General features: G+C 53.6%; 1 protein-coding gene across 3 annotated transcripts in view; it reads left to right on the top strand.

Annotated features, from left to right (window-relative positions):
- Positions 1-18,991, top strand: part of CCDC88C (coiled-coil domain containing 88C) — a 127,341-nt gene that overhangs the window by 33,316 nt on the left and 75,034 nt on the right. The window lies entirely within an intron of this gene.

The raw sequence follows: 18,991 nt of genomic DNA, 5'->3' as shown, positions 1-18,991 counted from the left end.
ACTGCTTTACCCTGCTTAGAGATGCACGTCTGGCTGACGTGCCAGCGCTTTGCTCTGTGGCCTTGCTTCTTCCTCCGGCTTGTTGAAACTGGTGTGCTCCTTTGTGTAGCGTTTTCTGAAAAGTTATAGTACATTCAACCACCCCAACGTGACGAGAGTTCTCTCAATAACATTTTACAAAGGTTTTGGGTACTCTTGCATAAATGGTAATGTGAGTTTTGTTTTTATTGGATAAACATTTATTGAGCATCTCTGTGTGGAGACAAAACACATATGAGGGAATGAATGCTGTGGGGCAGGGGCCCTGCCACTCTCAAGATCAACTGGAAGCTGGGAGGTGCGGGTCCTTTTAGGTGCGGGTCCCGTAGCATGGAGGTGCTTTCTCACAGTGGGTTTGTTCAGGCCCCAGCATCTCACACCCTTTTAAGAGACTGTAACACCTATGTTCAACCCCAAACACCTTTGCCTTTACTTAAGTTTTCTTACCCTGTTCTCAGGGTAAACTCTTTCTCCACTAATTAAACTGCTTACAGGCAGAGAAAGTTGATTTTTTTTTTTTTTTATGTTGGTTTCAGGCAGGCCCACTGGAAATGGGGAAGGAGTCAGGCACTCCAGTGGGAAGCCCAGGTGCCGGTGCAGGTACAGACCTGGCCATGGGAGGCCACCACTGGCACCTGGCGCCTAGGAGAGGAGGTGCTGGAATGGAGTGGAAGGAGGTGAGCTCACGGAGTCCTCTCTGGGGCACTGTCCCCATCCTGCTCTTGTGGGCTTAACGCGAGGAGATGAGGAGTCAGGGGCAGTGAATGACGGACTGAGAAGATGCTGGCCGTGGGAGGCCGGGTCACACTTCGCGGTGGCTCGTCCCGTGGGCCCCCAGAGACAAAGGCCAGATTCGGTACTCAGACTGTCCTGGGGTGTCTGTGTTTCAGCGCTTGACCCCAAGCTTAACCTTACTGGGATGTACTTTTTTGTGTGTGTGTTTTTTTTGTAGTACGCAGGCCTCTCACTGCTGTGGCCTCTCCCGTTGCGGAGCACAGGCTCCGGACGCGCAGGCTCAGCGGCCATGGCTCACGGGCCCGGCCGCTCCGCGGCATGTGGGATCTTCCCGGGCTGGGGCACGAACCCGTGTCCCCTGCATTGGCAGGCGGGCTGTCAACCACTGCGCCACCAGGGAAGCCCTGGGATGCACTTCTTGATGTAATCCTCTGACTGCAATGTCATCCTTGCCCTTCCAACCCTCTCCCTCCGGCAAGAATTGGCCTGTTGAGTGGGAGGCCTTGGCGGGAGGGACACCAGGTTTTAGAGTCACGTTGGCTGGGGGCCAGGAGCCGGCTCTCGCACAGACTAGTTTGTGATGCTGGGTCATCGTTTGCTCCCTGTGAAGGAGGCGCTGACCCAGGGAGTTGGGACGGATCAAAGGTCTTGGTGGCTAGTGTGTGGCCAGTGATCACTGCAGTGTTTCTCATCCACTGCGGAGGGCGTGCAAATCGGTGCAGGCACTTTGGAAAACAGTCTGGCATTAAAGCCTAAAGCTCAACATCCACATGCCCTCCAGCCCAGCTGATTTCACGCCTACGTGTATACTGGAGAGAAACTCCTGTGCGTGGACTCCGGGAGACTTGTACAGGAGTGTTCACAGCGTTGCTGTGCACAACAGCAAAAGGCTGGAAGCAGCCCAGATCCCCGTCAGTGGGGGAATGGATGAATACGCTGAGACGTGACCGTACAATGGAATATTATACAGCTGTCCAGACAGATTAACTGCAGTGGCACGCAACGATGTAGATGAATTTTAGCAGTGTCGTAAATATTAGGTAAAAAGAGGATGTGCTCCCAAAGATTACCTACAGCGCTAATCCTTTTCTGATAAAGTCAAAAGTAACTAAAACAAATGTGCTTTTTAGAAACATTTTACAGATGCAGTAAAACTGTAAAAAAAAAAAAAAAAGGCAGGGGAATGTGCACTTCTGATTGAGGTTGGTGGTATCTGGGATGGGAGGGGTCGGGGTGTGGAATGGGGCACCGTCTGGTTAGATGTAGGTTATTGTCGAGGTCCCAGCCTTTGCTGGGGGTGGTGGGTTTGCAGGTGGTTAGTACGTTGTGAAAAAAAACTAAGTGAAAGTGAGTCATGTGTGACTACAGGTGAATGTCAGGAGCCAGGGATTACGATGAATAATTAACCCAGTTCTGTGCCTGTCAGGTCCAGCACTCCCCCACTCCCACCCCAACTCGTTTTAGCAAAGGCTGTGATGGCCCAGTATTCGCTGGGCTGGGGTGGAGCCTACGTTCCCACTGCTGTCCTGCCCTACCCCCCACTCCCTGCTTTTGTCCGGCCCAGGCCTCCCTCCTGCACGGTGCCTGCTGGCTGGAGTGACCTCGGCCGGCTTGTGGCTTTGCTCTCCCTTAGCCGCTTGCTTCCTATCTGTGTCACACAATCGGTGCCTTGTTATATATGGCCTCACCCACTAATCGGTTCCACATGTGTGTATCTTTCTAACGCGATGGTTATTTCCACAAGGCCAGAGGTCAAGTTTTATCTCCTCTTATGTGGCAGACCACTCCCCTGCTCCTGTTCACGCACTCCTTCTTCCTTAATAAAGGAGCCCCCAGCCTCCCCTCCAGCTGGGCATGGCCACGCCGCCGAGGGACACGGAAGTGGCAGTGTTGAGCGCTGCTTCTGAGAATCCTTCCTAAGAGGAGGTGGCAACATGCCTTTCCTCCTTCCCCCTTCCTGCTGCCTGGAGTGCAGAGCAGCGCCCAGGTCCCTGACACCCTGGGGTGGGGGGTAGGGTCTCATGGTCTGCTGGTCTTTTTTTTTTTTTTTTTTTTATGCTGATGGGGCCACTTTATTACTCTTTAATCTGTTTACAGAAAGCCCATATTTGGTGTACATCAGTTTGCAGGTAGTAACAGATGGGCATGGTTGCTGCCTCCAAGGCTGCGGAGTCCCTGGGTAAATAGGCTGAAACCGTGTCTGAACACTGCACTTGGTTACTTTTTTTTTTTTTAAACAACTTTATTGGAGTATAATTGCTTCACAATGGTGTATTAGTTTCTGCTTTATAACAAAGTGAATCAGTTATGCTGGTCTTCTAATAGCTTGAACTCTGGGTAAGTCCCTATTTCCATGTCTTCGTGGCTCACAGATGAGTGTAATTCTCGGGGATATAGCATGTCACCACCCCGCCCCCGTGGCTCTGAGCACCATGAGTGCGTAATGATTGCACCCTGAGTCCTGTGGATTCAAAAGGCCAGTAGCACCTTCAATTGGCACCTGGACTCCGAGGAGCCGGCACCGGGTCCCGGGTTCCACCCCCCTGCAGGTGACCTGGGCAGGTCACCTAACTCCTGTGAACGCCACTAGATCTGCAAGTTGGGAACCGGGCCTGCGACAGCAGAGGTAAAGCGGCAGAGATGGTCAGCCGTCCAGTGCCGCGTGCCCCAGACGCTCACTTGCTCGGAGTGTAATTTTCACGGCAGGCTCCGCTGCAGAGCCGTGAAGGCCCTCGAGGCCCGCCCCCTGCAGCGGCCTCACTTTCCCGGAACGGACTTGCGGCCTCCACGACACATCTGCCCATGTTGAAGATGCCCCTCCCGGCCTGATGCTTCTGTCGCTCCCTGTTCACTGCGACTCCTCAGCTCTGCGGACAGTGTGAGATGAGATGAGCTTGCTTTTTCAGATGGGGGAGCTTTATTATAGCTTCTGTTTATTTTTTTTTTTCTTTAGCAAACTGTCTCGGTGGATGTAGGGTGAGAGCCGCTCTTTGCAGGGGGGCTGGCGGCCGTGCTGGTGTGTGGCGAGCGACAGAGGGGGCAGCTTATGCGTGTGTGGAGCTGCAGCCAGAGCCAGGCCTGCCCGGAGCAGTTCTGTACCGTGTCCGGCCGCGTTCGGCCTTGCTTTCCTGGGTCTGAGTGGCCAGGGTAGTGGCAGCGTGACCGTCGGCAGAAGAGGCCTTTCCTACCTCGGCAGGCCTGGCATGTCTGTGGGCCGTCAGCCGTGGCCCGAGCCAGCGCCGTGGCTTATCCTGTTGCCACCATCTTACCCCGGGCTCGTGGCCCCAGCTGGGAGGCACAGCACATCCCGCTTTTCTGCATCTTTCCTCTCTGCTCCTGGGGATTTATGATGACCGGTTGCCGGCTTTCCAGCGTTCCTTCTCTCCTTTGCATTCATTCAGGGAACGTGTATTTAGAGCTTGTCCCGTGCCCGATGAGAGCCCCGTTCCTGACTCTGCACTTGATAGTGGGCGTGGTTGACAAATGCCCGTCTCCACCACGAGTCTGAGTTCCAGGCGGGCAGAGATCCCGTCTGCGTTCACTCGCCATCACACCCCCAGCTCCTAGTGCACTGCCCGGAGTAGACCCGGGCTTGTTTTAACAAGTAAGTGCCTGCTGAATGTATGGAGGAGTGAACAAGTGAATGTAAGATTGAGGCAGTTTATGGGAGCACGGAGGACTGTGGCTGAGTTTGAGAAAGCAGATGCAAATAAAGTAGCCCCCAAAGCCAGCTGCACAAATGCCCTAAGAGAAGCACTTAGGTATTTTGAGGCTCTGAGAGGGCAGGACAAGTTGCTCAGGGCGAGAAGCCTGACGTGTTTATTGACAGCCTCTCCCGGGGCCTGAGTGACCCGTGAAGCCTTTCCTGGCCACTGCAGCCTGCGGGGACCACTCCACCACCCAACACCTTGGGGTCCCTTCTGAGGATGCCCGTGGGCTGCAAGCTCTCTGGGTTCACGTCTCTTCTCGCCAACCTTGCTGTGAACTCCCTAGGTTCCAGCCCCGGCTTGGTCATCACTAGCCATGTGACCCCAGGCCCAACTGTGCATCTCAGTTTATTCCTGTGTCACAGTTCAAGCACCTGCCCCACTGGACACAAGATGGTGTGGACACACTGGAAAGGGTTGGACCAGAGTGAGATGTTCCTCACACACGCCCCCACCCCATGCCTAACAGAGCCTCCACGTTACTGTGTGCCCACTTAATGTGCAGAGGTGAGCCTTTAGTTTTCTTTGGCTTAGCCTGGAAGACTCCACCTGCTGCAGTGGCAAGGTGGGCACAGACTGTCATCCTGCTCAGTTCGGGCTCAGGAACAGCTGGTGAGGGTGCCTGTATTTGCTTGAAGTGTGGGCTCTCAGCTGGCCCTGCGGGAGGCCGGGCCGCTGGCCTGCCTTGTGACCAGGTGCTGGGGCAGGTCTGCATGCCTTAGTTCTCCTGCCTCTTCTGAAATGTTCTTTAGATCTGGTGGTCCTCACACCCACCTTGCTCACATCTGAAGAGAAGCTGCCCTTTTCTTTTTTTTTAGAGAATGAAAGTTAGCAGATGTAAACTAGTATACCAATGTATAGGATGGATAAACGACAAGATCCTACTGTAGAGCGCAGGGAACTATATTCAATACCCTGTGATAAACCATAATGGAAAAGAATATGAAAAAAAAACGTTTATATGTGTATAACTGAGTCACTTTGCTGTACAGCAGAGATGGGCACAACATTGTAAATCAACTACAATAAAAATTTTTTTTAAATAAAGAGGATAAAATTTTTTTTAAAATGAAAGAAAGAAAGGGGGGCTTTTTTTTTTTTTTTTTTTTGGTCCTCAGATCAGAGCCTCATGCCGTAGGGCCCAGTGATCTAACTGTGGGACACTGTTTCTTCCCCTGTCCTACAGGATCCACATTCAAGGTCTTCACCTCGTGAACACACACACCGGCCTGGGGCTCGTGGCCCTTCATTAGCTCATCTGACAAATGCCGAGTGAGCCCCTGCGTGTGCCAGGCCCTGGGGGGGCAGTGGGGAGGGAGATAGTCCAAGTGTCTACCCTGGGGAGCCTGCAGCCTGGTAAGAAGACTTGGAAAGTGAAGCTGGTTTAGCAGAGGAAGTTCAGGTCGCGTGTTTATAACTAGTGGCAGAGGATTACTGGTCCCTCCCTCACATCCCTTCACAGTTTTATACCGTGTTACAGTGCTTATCACGCTGGGTTACACAAGGGTGTGCCGCAGCCGCTTCAGTCCTGGCTCAGGCAGACATCACTAATCAATCATCGCACCCTCTGCCTCTGAGCCCAGACCTGGCCTCAGAATCCTTCTCAACACAGCACTCCAGATACCGCTACCAATCACCTGTGCCTGACACCCAAGCTTAAACCCTCTTTCTAACCTCCTTGTGCCTCCCAAGGCTTCAGAATGGGCTGTCAGACCGTGAGGACCACTGCACTGCTGGCTCTGGTTAGGCTGGGCCACCACCAGTGTCGGTCTCAGTGGGACTGCACAGCATGTTCTAGCCACCTTCCCATTTGCTGTCCCCTCTGCCTGTAAGTCTCTTATTCCACATGTCCGCCTGGCATGCTCTCTCTCTCTCTCTCTCCACTTGCGTTTGTTCAGCTGTTGCTTAATCGGAGGACCCTCTTTGACCACCTGTCTGTAATAGCTTTATTTTCCTTCACTCTTGGGTCGTCCTACCCTTATTTTTCTTCTTAGCACTTCTTACTTCCTGGCACATCGTATGACCTTTTCATTTACCTCTTTATCTCCCTCATTTACTATGGCATCCCCAGCAATCAAAAACATTTGATCAAGTGCATCTTGTGTTGGCAAATCCTAGTGGGCCAGGTGTACCCCCTGCCAGTTAGGATTAAATGAGATAATACAAAGTGTGGAGCCCAGGCTCTGCTTTAGCATCGTTCAAAAGCAAGTGCTCTTTGCACTCTAGCAGGGGGAGGGCGTGTTCAGTTGAGACCCTTCCTCCCTGTGGTCAGTTGGTTCGGTTTAGCCAGCAGCTGGCGAGCGCGTCTGTTGCGGGCAGCACATGCAGAGGCCGGGGTGGGCAAGGATTCAGAAGTGAGCACGCTACAGTGCCTACCCCCGGAACCCAAGGTTCCCAGTCACCTCGAACATGGGGTACACTGTGCTGGGGCTCAGGGGGCACAGATGAAGTGATTATTTCCAGCCAAAGGGTTTGGGCAGGGAAGGAGGCGCTGGAGGTGGGTGGAGGGGTGGAGAGGATTGCATCAGGTGCCCACCCCCCCCAGCGTGGACAGCTGCCTTGAAGTCGATACCATCTGTTGAGATTTTCACTTCCTGCTGAGATGGTAGTTATTACAAACTTGTTTCTTAACCTTTCTCCTCCCCAGTTTTTCAGCTGTGTCCTGAATTGCCCTCCCCCAGTTTCCTGCTATAGAATAAGTTCTTGGTGACAGAATGAAAGAACCTTCCTGAGTTTCTTGCTCTCTGGGTGAAGTCTGACCATTTGTTGGCAAACTCCCATGATGACGAGAAGTGACTGGTTTGCAGGATTTGTTTGCTTGTACCACCTGTTTCGCCGGCAGCTTTTTCAGAGGGGCACGCGGGGGCGAGGGGAGCAGTAATACGGTCTCACCTCGCTCCCTTATCCGCCACAGAGACTTCACTGCTCCCCCAGTGCTCCCACGGAACTTGACCCACTTCTCCAGCCTTTACCATTCTCTGAGGCTCAAGTTCTGTTGCTGTGCCCAAGGCAGGGATCGCTAATCAACCCTGCACACTTTGCCCCTGGAGCCAAGGCCTGCGCTTAGAACTCTCAGCCTAGCATCCCGCCAGCCCTTCAGAGTTGAAACCTCTGCCACCCTTTGCAGTAGAAACTGTCGTGTGTGTGCTTTTCCTCTTGAGACCAGAGGGGAAAGAGAGAAAGCAAGAGCAAAGGAGGGACATTGAGATGTTCCTGCTCAACCCCTCCTCCTGCCTGGCCCTAAGCCCCAAGGGGTAGAGCAGGAAAGGGGTGTGGTTGAGCCCAGGGGTGGGGAGGATTTCCCTGGGCCTGGGGATCTCCAGGACAAGCCCCTGCACCCCAGTAGCCGTGGCCGTCTTGTTATGGGTTTCGCTTTCTAGTCGCTGCAGGCCTCCTGCATGTGTGCACCGCAGGGCTGTTCTAAGTTGGGGCCCCTGAAGCAGGAGGAGGCAGGCGTGCTTATTCTCCCTGAGCGTGTCTGGGACAGCATCCATTGGGGGCCTAATTACATGCCAGGCGCTCCTGTGGGTTGGGTGTGATACCCCCCTGCCCAGCCACCTAGGGGGGTTGAAGCAGTGATAAGCTGGCGGTGGACCTGGCGAGGGGACTCCAGAGCCACTGCTGCCACTGTGGAGATAAGCACAGAGCGGGTGCCAGGCCCCAGCTCCCTGTGCAGGGCTTCTCTTTCTCCATTCTGGGGCTGCAGTGGGTGGGGGTGGGGTGGGGGGAGACACAGGGTGGGGGAGGGTCTTCTGTTACTTCCTTTGCCTTTGTTGCCACCTGGACGGCACCTGCTCTTTGTTTCCATCTTAGCCGAGTGCTCCCTCCTCCTGGAAGCCTTTCTGGATTAGTCCTCCTGTGTGCTCCCATCATCCCCTGGCTCAGATGCCTCACATCCGCTCTGTTACGGCACCAGGCTTGCCAGCAGGCCCGTCCCCTGCCAGGCTGTGGGTTCCCCGAGGGCAGGGCTCCGCCCCATGCACACACCCTGGACACCCTCACTGCTCCCTCTCGGTTTTGTTGAGCTTGTCTGTCTGTCTGCATTTCCTAGATTGGAGGACAGAGATCTTGTCTATGTATTCTGCCACCACCACCTGACCAGCACACCACCTGACCCCCAGTATGTGCCCAGGAAATACCGTGGTGTAATTAACAGAGTGAACGGCTACCCTTCGGCTCTCCCTGCCCGCCAGCCCCCTGCCCTGGGGCGATGGGCGTCAGGCCCGGCTGACTCGGGAGCAGCGATGCCCCGAGGCCTGCGATGCTTACGCTCTGTGGTGGCAGCGGTGGCCTGGCTTCCCTGCCTGCCTCTCCCTGCCCTCACAGGTCCTGGCAGGCGGCCACCTGCCGCTGATGCGCCCACGCACACACTGCTCCCCCGTGTTCCCCGGGAGTGAGGGAACTGGTGCAGCACCCTCTGGTAGTGGGTAAGGGCTGCCGGGGCTGTACCGCCCGCCCCGGTCCTGCCCTGCCCTGAGTGGTGGGTGGAGCAGAGTGGGGCACAGTGGCTGCAGAGACGCATGATCCCCAGCCCAGCTGCTTGCTGGGACAGGGGACGGCCGCCCCTCTCCCGCTGAGCTCTGTGGGCATGCCCAGGGCAGACGGTGCCAGGAAACCAGCCTAGAGCCGCCACCTGGCGAGGGTGCAGGGGAGCAGGATGGGTCCCATGGACCTGGTGGTGTTTGTTGGTGGCTCCACCAGCCCCGCATGACGGGTGTCCCCACCCTGCTGTGACCCCGCACATTGCGCTCTGCCCTAAAGGTGGTGCCGGCTGTGAGCCCCGTGCCCTCCCTCTGCCCATCAACAAAAATGTTAACTTTTGCAAGAGGCCCGAGGAAGGGAACTCTACAGCTGCTGATTTGTAGCTTCCGGATCCCTCACCATCATAAAATAGGGTCTTCGCATCAACCCTAAGCACGGATGCTGCTGTTTTGCTGGGAAGAGAGGACAGGGCAGCCCTGAGCCCCTCTGGGCATTGAAGTGTGAGGATAGGACCACCCTCCCTCCCCATCCTGCCTAAACCTCTAAATCCTTCTTCTCCCTCCCCCAGATCCCCACTGCAGCCTGGTCATGGCGTGTAGTAGGCCCTCAGTAGACACTGTTGAATAGAAGTGAGCTCCTTGGGGCAGAGGAAAGGAGCCCCAGGGCAGAGCTGAGAAATCCTGGCTTTATAGACCCAAATGGGGACGCTACACCCCTGTGATGTTCCTCTCCAGGCCTCAGTTTCTGTGTTCCGTAGATAATCTATAAGGCTCTACCGGTTTTATTTTTTCTTTTTTAAAATCTTTATTTATTTGTTTATTTTTGGCTGTGTCGGGTCTTAGTTGCGGCATGTGGGACCTTTCGTTGTGACGTGCGGGCTCAGTAGTTGCGGCGCACAGGCTCCAGAGCGCGTGGGCTCTGTAGTTGTGGCGTGTGGGCTTAGTTGACCTGCGGCACGTGGGATCTTAGTTCCCCGACCAGGGATCGAACCTGCGTCCCCTGCATGGGAAGGCAGATTCTTAACCACTGGACCACCAGGGAAGCCCCCTCTGCTGGTTTTGAGTGCGATTCTCACCACCCTCTGCCGTGGGCTGGGGTGGTGTGGGTCCAGCTTGCCATCGCCCCGCTGCCCCTCTGCTTGCTGGTGGCCTCACTGCAGACGTTCTTCCCTAGAGCCCAGCTTTAGCTGCTGGTGACGAGGCTTGTATATACCATGGAAAATGGTTCCTGAGACACCATTTATGGGCAGAAGTTCTTCTCAGGAGATGAATGTGGTACCCTGCCCGTGCTTCTGGAGCCGCCCCCACCACCTTCCTTGGTCCAGGGACTCAGCACAGATGCTTCCTAGCATCAGAGCAACCCAAAGGGAGGGTGGCAGGCATTCTCGGGGACATTTGAATTGTCCTCCACTCCCGTCCCTGTGGGTTTCCCCTGGCTCTTCTGGGACGTGTGGGTGCTTGGCTGTTTTCAGAGTTGGCAGCCCTGAGTTAGTAACTATAAAGATGTGCTGTCCTTCTCTGTGCCAGCACCCTCATCCCACCCTCCCTCTAAAGGAGCCAGACATCCCCTAGAGATGGTCCTCCTCCTGTTACAGAGGACGAGGGTGTGGCTCACAGAGGGACTGTGACTTGCCTGAGGTCACACAGCGAGTAGCTTTGCCCTCACTTGGTGTTTGAGTTTCCAGGTGTTCCTTCCCACACGTCTCTTCCTCCTGGGTCAGCTCAAAGGAAATATTTGTTTTCCTCTCTGGGAACAAAGGCTGGGCTTGGTTTGTTTCTGTGAACGCAGCCATGAGGAGAGGCAGTCACCAAGTGTTCAGGGGTAGGGGGTTTTCTGACGATCTGGGAACCGCAGATGGCCCAGGTTGGTGGCCCTAAATCGCTGGGTTCTGAGACTCGGTGTGGCCTCATTAGGGGAGCCGGTGCTCCTAGGCTTGTGCGGACCTGAGCTGGTTTCAAGCCCTGGGGACCCCAGGCTTAATTGAAACGAGGTGGAACAGATGGGCTGAGTCTATCAGCAGCTTTACGTGACAGTCTCTTAACATAAAAGCACTTCATTACCCACTCATTTCGCCGGGGCTTCCTGCCCCAGTCGGAGGGAACGTGGCGGAAACGAGAGCCCCTCGTCCAGATGGAATCACAAGCACGTGGCCTGTGGGCCCGTCTCTGAACAGGCGGCCGAGGATAAATCATCAGGCTTACGTCTCCGCTCAGCAGCTAAATTAAAAAAATCGTTCTCCTGGCTGTAACATCGCAGAACGTGGGCTGTGTCTCTGCGTTCGGGGGTCTAGTCCCCGTTGCTCTCAGGTCGGGTAGCATCAAGGGAGGCATGATTGGTTGGGGGTGGAGGCATCAGGCTGTCACTAAGGAAGGTATGAGACAAGCGCTAACTCTAGAAAGTGCCCCGGTCTGTGGTCTCGGGGAAAGCTCACCAGCCCAGAGCACCCAACCTGGCCCTCGCTCTGCATCCCGCTGTTCAGTCCCGTTCCCAGTGCTGTGCTGTGGTTCCCTCCGATTGGAAATCCTAGTGGTTCTTGTCCTGACCCCCTCACGTGATGTTGGGAGGAGGAAAGAGAGGGGACCCTCCCTGTATTTGGGTGTGTGTTTCTCTTTGGGCCAGGATGTTGTGGAAGGGAGTTCAGGAGCCCCTCTAGGCCACATCGAGGTGGGAGTCTGGAGGAGTGCTAATCGGTGGCAGGAGTGTAAGCCCTGTGATGTGCGCAGAGACTGCCAGGAATACTGCTCCTGGCTTTCTAGGTCTGTCCGTGTGAGCGTCTCAGCCTTTCAGAATCCCAGAGGCACCTCACCTGTGTCAACCTTAGCTGTGCGGTTTCTGGAAAAGTTATGGCCGTGGGGTCTGCAGTCTCTCCTCCTCTCTCGGGGGCGCTGGAATAGTCGCTGGGGACATTGGAATACGTGTGGTGGCTTTCCCATCTGAGTCACGTCTACTGTTGAGGAATTTTAAATTCCCCTTGCTTTGCTTTGTTTGCTCATAAAACTACCACATTTGGGATTTTACAGTTGGAAAGCCTGGCATATTCAAACCAGCGTTACAAATTCACTTCGAGATGTTTTGAACTTTGGTTAACATCTACAAGCTGTGGGATCCTCAGGCACATGGTGGCCGATTTGGCTGGGTAAAATAGGAAGTAACTTAACAGGGGAGTCAAGTAACTTGTAGTAGTGGAGCAGGGTCGTTAGTTTTCAGGACTTGGTCCCCTCGTTCATGTGAGGAAGAGAAGACACCACTTCCAAAAAAGAGACTTGAAAAAGAATAAAACCTCACTCAGTATAAATTTTGAGGAATATTTTCTGATCGGTCTCATTTTGTCAGCTGTCACTCAGCTGCTTTTTGCTGCCTGTGCATGGGGAGTCACTGGCAAGGCAAAATGTGAAAGTGCCACAGAAGTGGGCGGGTGAAACATTAGGAGTTGAGGGGAAAGAAACTCGTATGTGATTAAGGGCATCAAGGATGGCTTCATGGAGGAGGTGACATTTTTGCTGAGCTTCGGAGGATGGGTAGGATTCTGACTGGTGGTGATCGGGACCAGTGACGTGTGAGGGTGAAAGAGCGCCCCAGTGGGAAATGCAGAGTATGTACAGTACACTGTAACCAAAGGTTTGACTTGCTGGCCACACTTAGCAGCTAATACATTTCCTGGCTCTCTCCTTCACCTGCGGGACTCTAAGCATTCTCCGCAGCCCAGCTTAGAGGCGGCTGCCTCTGAGACGTTTTCCCAGATTTGCCTGGGCAGAGTTTGGCAGTGCCCCCCGTGCTGTGCTGCTCTGACACCTGTCCTTTTGTGCTGTGACGGTCTACCTCCCTGCCTTTTCTGCCAGCTGAGAGTTCTCAGCTCACAGCTAGGCCGCTCGTATGCGTTTTTGAGTATCTGAACCCCAGACTTAAAGGTGTGCTGGGTGCACACTCAAAGCTGTTATTACTTGTGTTACTGATTCTCAGTATTGGATAGGTCTCTGTGTTGCTTGGGCTGTGTGGACTGCACATTTTGCTGTCTGGACCGTCCTGATCTCCTTGGCAACCGTGAGCATCATCTTCCTCCTGGATGCCTCGTGTGGGTGTTTGTCTTAACTTCTCTGGGATCTCCCTCTCATTCCCTCTATATTAACAACTCCTTTTCAAACTCTCAAGGAGGGTCATTCCATGCACCTACACTCAAGGCATTTAGCAGCATTTATTCTTCCTTCCTGGCAAAACGTCGAGCCATAAAATTCATTTGGCAAGAGAAAAGGATTTCTTCCCATTTCGTTGTGAAATCATTGTACTTAATCCAACAATCCCAGCGTTTCCCATGGAAACTGAAGATAACCTTTGCCACAGACACACAGAGTGTTTCCACCCTGCAACTTTCCGGGACCTTTCCTTTCTTCCACCAGCGGAGAAAGTGACCTTTCTGTTTGAGCATGCACAAAGGTTGACCTGAGCCTTGGCACAATTTTAAGCCTTTTCAGCGAGGCCCCTACGTTGCCTCAGGCGGTGGGTGAGCTTCTCCGGGATCCCTGGGCCTCCGTTTTCCAGAGACTGGTACTCTGAGAGCCCACCCCTTCCCCCAGGGCCTCCTGCCTCAGGTCCCAGCTCAGGGCCCAGGGCTGTAAGCCAGCCTCTGCCCTCATCCCTCAGTTCTCCTGGCTGGCATCTCTTCTTCCCGGCTGATGGTGGCTTTGCAATTTCTGATGGGGGATGCTGGGATACAGTTTGATTGGGGGGGTGGGGGCGGTGATTAAAAGAACCAATAATCCACATCATTGTTCATGTTGGATACGTTGTGAATTGTCTCAGGAGAAAGGCTTTTTTTTTTTTTTTTTTTTTAGTGGATCTGTCATGTTCACGGTTCAATATCTGGTAAATAGATGCTGCTAACATTCTTTGGGGGAAGCCGTGCCACAGGGTTAAAATAATTGAAGGTGTTAGAACCGCATTACAGAATCTTTTTTAAATGTTGGGAAAGCTTGCTCTTGTCCTGATCAGTCTAATAAAGAGAGTTCTGTCATTTTAGTGTATTTCCTTTGAGGGTTTCTTCTTTTTTAGCATATCTTTACTTTTCTACATTCAGTTAGGCATCCTTTTATTCATTTCAGCATTCTTTGCCCTCTTCCTACCCAGGATCGCGGCCGTACCTTCCATGACCTAACCAGTCCCCAGTTTGTGGCATAAGTACGCAAGTGCCGCTCCCTTACACACACCCCGTCATACTTGGATTTGTATTTTGAAGGTGGGTGTTTAAGAGCCTCCATTTAATATTCTGCTGTTGACAGTTTTGTAGTGAAGTAGCTTGCTAGGACTTTGGGGTACACACACTTACTCTCAGAGGTAAGTTGAGGGGGTCCGTTTTGGGGGGGCTGGAGCTGAGTCCTCCTGTTCCAACCAAGGGAGGAGGTCCTGGAGAAAGCACGGCTTACCTGAGGACTTCCAGGACGTTCACTGCCGTGGCTCCGTGGGTGCTCTATAAGTCCTGGATAGAGACTGGCTAGAAGGGAATTAGGAGGCCCATCTCCCACAGGGACTGAACAATTTGATGGAGACACCTGAGCGACACGCAGAAAATGAGCTTCACCTGCAAGCCCCGGGTACCGCAGGTCACCTCTGGCCCGAGGGACAGACCAGGTGGAGTGAGGCGTCCAGGCTCGTCCTGGGTTCCCTCCCAGCTCCCTCCGTGCGGCCCCCAGCCTCTGCCTTCCCTCCCCCTGTCCCCCTGCCTCTCCCAGAGCCCCACCTCCAGAGGGCAGTGACGGAGCCCCCAGATCTCACTATCTCCAGACTTAGCACCACCTGTACATAACGTGCAGGCACTCGGGGAACCTCGGAGCTTCCTTGGGAGGAGTGAGGTCGGAGGGAGTTGGGGAGGGAAGAAACATTTAGGCCGGAGCGCTGGCCTGTGTGAAGGCTGGTGACAGGAGGGATGGCGCGGGCCCAGGTGACCCCCGGAGCCAGCTGGGAATCACAGCCTGGGCCCCATATTGGGTCCTGACATGTGGGGAGCCGTGCTCACCGGCAGGGACGAGCATTTGGGGTCGTGGGTTCAGGGAAGCCACGCGCCTGGGTGCTGGTCTCGTTTACTCTCGGGGGCTGGGAGGTCCTGCCACCACCCAGGCCACCTGCTTAGTTGTAATCACGTGTGGGTTCTGCGCGTGGCCTGGCGCCTCTGGACTCTGCCCTCCGCCTCCTGCATCATCCTTCCTGCCACTAGCAGAGCTCTGTCACCTGTGAAGCCTGGACCAGGGCACCCCCTCCCGTGTCATGGATTTTCCCCACTGCGTACGTTTGTACTTGTCACAAGAGGATTCCAATAGGAAGGGAGCGTCTTCCTTCCACTCGGCTTCCTGGTTCTGTTCTGAGCACTTCTCTCCACCCGTGACCCCTGGGAGCCAGTGCCACGGCCTCGAGACGGCCCCTCGGCACTCCCCGTGTCCCCCCCGCCCCCCGCCCCAGGTTGCCTCTGGAGGGTCCAGATCAGGAAGCTGTCAATCCGAGGGCAGTCTGAGTCTCTGGGCTTATTGACGCTGTGTGCGAGGTGCCAGACGCTTCCTGGAGAGTGTCCTGCCCGTCCCATCCCTCCCCCGGGTGTAAGGCCCTTGTTTGTGTCAGGACAGCCCTGGGAGGAAGTTCAGAGTCGATATGATCTAAGTTTTAGATTTGCAGCCTGGCGGGGCGGCGGGGATCAGGTGGGTTCTTTCCCCTTGTACTTTACAAAGCGCTTTCTAGCCCCGACCCCCTTGCTACAGGAGAATCCAAGTACCGTCACCCTGCTCTGACCTACTTCTGTGACTTTTCTTTTAGTTTGTTTAAAGCGGTTGGCAATGAGGTCCCTCCAGGATGCCGTTAGTGCAGTTTAGTTTATGAAAAGGAAAATCTGGGGTTTCCCCAGCGTCTTATACTAGGATCTCAGAACAAACCTAAAGCAGGTGCACGGAGGAGAGGGGACGGGGGTACAAAATCTGCTCTGGATCTCGGCGCTTAAACCCACCCCCCGCCCTGCTCCTGCCTCTCCACAGCCCAGTTCTCTGTGGAGGGCAGGGGTCTCTGGGAGGGCTGCACCCCAAGCCTGACTCTTCCCTCCTGCCATCAGGCCGCAAGGATGGGATGAGACAAGAGGCCGCAAGGCTCGCGTGTGCCCTTATGCCTCGTCCTGGCCTCGGGATGTGACAGTGTGCTTTGTTTCTGCCTTTGCAAAGGCCCGGGTGGCACCAGGAAGGCTTGTTGGCAAATTTGGGGGCCGCACAGAGCACACCTTGGGGCCTGTGCTCTCCATCCTCGCTCCGTCCCCACTCCCGCAGCCGGCCGGGGTGTGACCAGTGCCCGCCCAGCCGGCCAGTGTGTCAGCTGCGGTCTCCACAGTGGCTTTCTGTTCTGAGTACCAGGCAGGAGGGGCCCCTCGTCAGCAGCCTCCTCACGTAGCCGGAGGGCCTGGCCTGTCGCCCTGGAGACCCCGCCGCCCCGAGGGGACGCATTTGCTCAGCTTTCCTCGGGGAGTCCCCTTGTCACCAGTGTTGCAGAGCCCTGGCAGCCGCTAGCATGTCACATGTGGCTGGCGGGGCCTCCAGATGTGGCTAGTGTGACTGAGGAAGTGAATTTCTAATTTGTTTAGATTTAAAAGCTGATACTGGATTCGGTTACTGGAAAATTCTTAAGTGTGTTTGGAAGAACTTTGGTTTGCGCCTCTGCTTATTCAGATCATGTTTCCAACGACAGTTTAGCATCCGAACGGCGATGTGCTGTGAGTGTAAACTACGCGCTGGATTTCAAAGACTTAGTGTGAAAACAGAATGTGAAGTGTCTCACTCATGGTTTTATGTTGGTTATGTGGTGAAACAGTATTTTGGAAATGTTGCTTTAGTTAAAGTATATTATTTGTATGTTGTCACTTGTTTCTTTTTACTTTTTTTTTTTTTTTTTTTTTTTTTTTGCGGTACGCGGGCCTCTCACCGTTGTGGCCTCTCCCGTTGCGGAGCACAGGCTCCGGACGCGCAGGCTCAGCGGCCATGGCTCACGGGCCCAGCCGCTCCGTGGCATGTGGGATCCTCCCGGACCTGGGCACGAACCCGTGTCCCCTGCATCGGCAGGCGGACTCCCAACCACTGCGCCACCAGGGAAGCCCTCTTTTTACTTTTTTAAGGTGACTACTAGAACATTTGAAATTAATGTGTTTCATGTTGTATTTCTGCTGGCCAGCTCTGACCTTGGTACTCAAACCTCTGAGCCTGTTTTTGCTGGAAATGTGATTGGTGGTCCTTTGGGGGGAGCAGTTAAGGTCTTGGGGGTATCTTTGGCCCCCAAATTTTGGATTAACTTTTGGGAGGCCCATGATGTTTTGAGAGGAACACATCAATGAAACATTGTTAATAAAACATTACTTCTTAGTTGTGCAAGTGATACATATTTCTTGTGGGAAAATTAGAAAATACTGATTAGACAGAATTAACCATCCAGTTTTGGAAGGAGAAAACATGGATTTTCCAGCAATATTTTCTAGCAATGTTTCCAGCAGTCTTTTGCTTAGTTAATCATAAGCATAAAAATACCACTTTGCATTATTGCAGAGACCTTCAAGATGATTTCTCATTCTGTATCTCCTTCATAAATGTGTGCACCCTTCTTCAAGCACCCTGATAAACAGGGCTGGCGCTCCAGACAGTTGGACCATGGCAGAGGAAACCAGCCAAGACTTCAAAGGGGACTGTAGCTGTTCGGACAGTGATAAGAAGGAGATCTTCTAGAAGTTGGGCTGAGCACTTGAGTTTAGTGTTGAGGCTGGATAGGGACTCCATGACAGAATGGACCCATCTGGTTGGGAGTCCTTCCTTTTGCTAGAAGTGGATTTACCTGGTTTTACTCACAGTGTGTGTTTTGCCCCCAGGCAGGGACTGTGGAATCCTCTGGTGAGCTCATTCAATTGAGAAACAGTTTTTTCCGCGTTGACTTTTCCAAGCCCTGAAGGAGAGCTGAGGCTGTAACGCAGCTCAGACTCTGTCCAACACTGAGACTTGTTTGAGAAAACATTGGCCATCTCTGATGCGGTGACACGTGACCTCAGATAGTAAAGAAAGACATCCTCCAACACTGAGTGCAGAGGGGCCCGTGTGTTTGGGAGTGGGGTACTCCTGGTTTAGCATCCCCTCCCCTCAATTTCTGGTGTGGCAGGAGCCAGGGAAAGATAATAAGGAGGGTGGCTCAGATCATTTTGTACATTCTGTGAAGGTGTTGGCCTCTCCAGGTGTGCTTGCCTAGGCCACCATTCTCAGGATTCAGAGAGCTCTGAGGTGTCCAGCTGGGCCCTGTGGGATTAGCCGATTGCGTTCATCGTCCCCTTTTTCTTCATCAGCGCTGGTTGGCAGTGTACTGAGTACAGAGATTCATCACGTCATCAGTAGAGCGACTGCTGAAAAAAAAGTCGTGTCTCAATGGAAACATTTTTTTTTAAAGGTATAAGAGGAGCTTTGTTGGTCAAGAGTTTCTATAGTGACCACTTTTGTAAGACCAAGAATACTTATGAATCCTACTACCTTGCTTGTCTGCTGTAAAATTAGATTTCTTTATCTTCCGATTTGTGAAAAGCAAGGCACATCTGGGCAGGGAAGACCAGCGTGCCCTGAGAATTGCTCTGGGAAGCATGAGTGGTGGGTCGGCACACTCCAAGGAGAACTTCGTTAGCCATCCCTACCCCAAGGGGACATGGCCGATGGCTGGTGCCTGGGCCTGCTTTCAGAGGCCCTTGGTGTGAGGGCAGAAGGCAGCTCACTTCCCGTGTGCCCCCTCTCTGACGGGCACAGAGTAGCTGTGCTTGATCCCTCCCCCAGGGAAGTCACTGCTGAAAAGAGAGACGTCTCACTTACAGCCTGTACCAAAGACCTGCTGAAAGCTGGGATCCCGAATCGTCAGCTTGTAGAGATGCAATAGCAACCCTTTAATCTTTATTCTGTATTTTTTAATTACACAAGCAAGCCATACCGTAAAAATAAAGACATCTTTTAAAAAGAAACTCCTAATCCTGCTAATCTAGCATCTGATATATC

The sequence above is a fragment of the Mesoplodon mirus genome (assembly GCF_964341445.2).
Source record: "Mesoplodon mirus genome assembly, chromosome: 4".
Taxonomy (NCBI): Eukaryota; Metazoa; Chordata; class Mammalia; order Artiodactyla; family Ziphiidae; genus Mesoplodon; species Mesoplodon mirus.
Note: the sequence above shows the minus strand (reverse complement) of the source record. Positions and strands in the feature narration are given on the sequence as shown.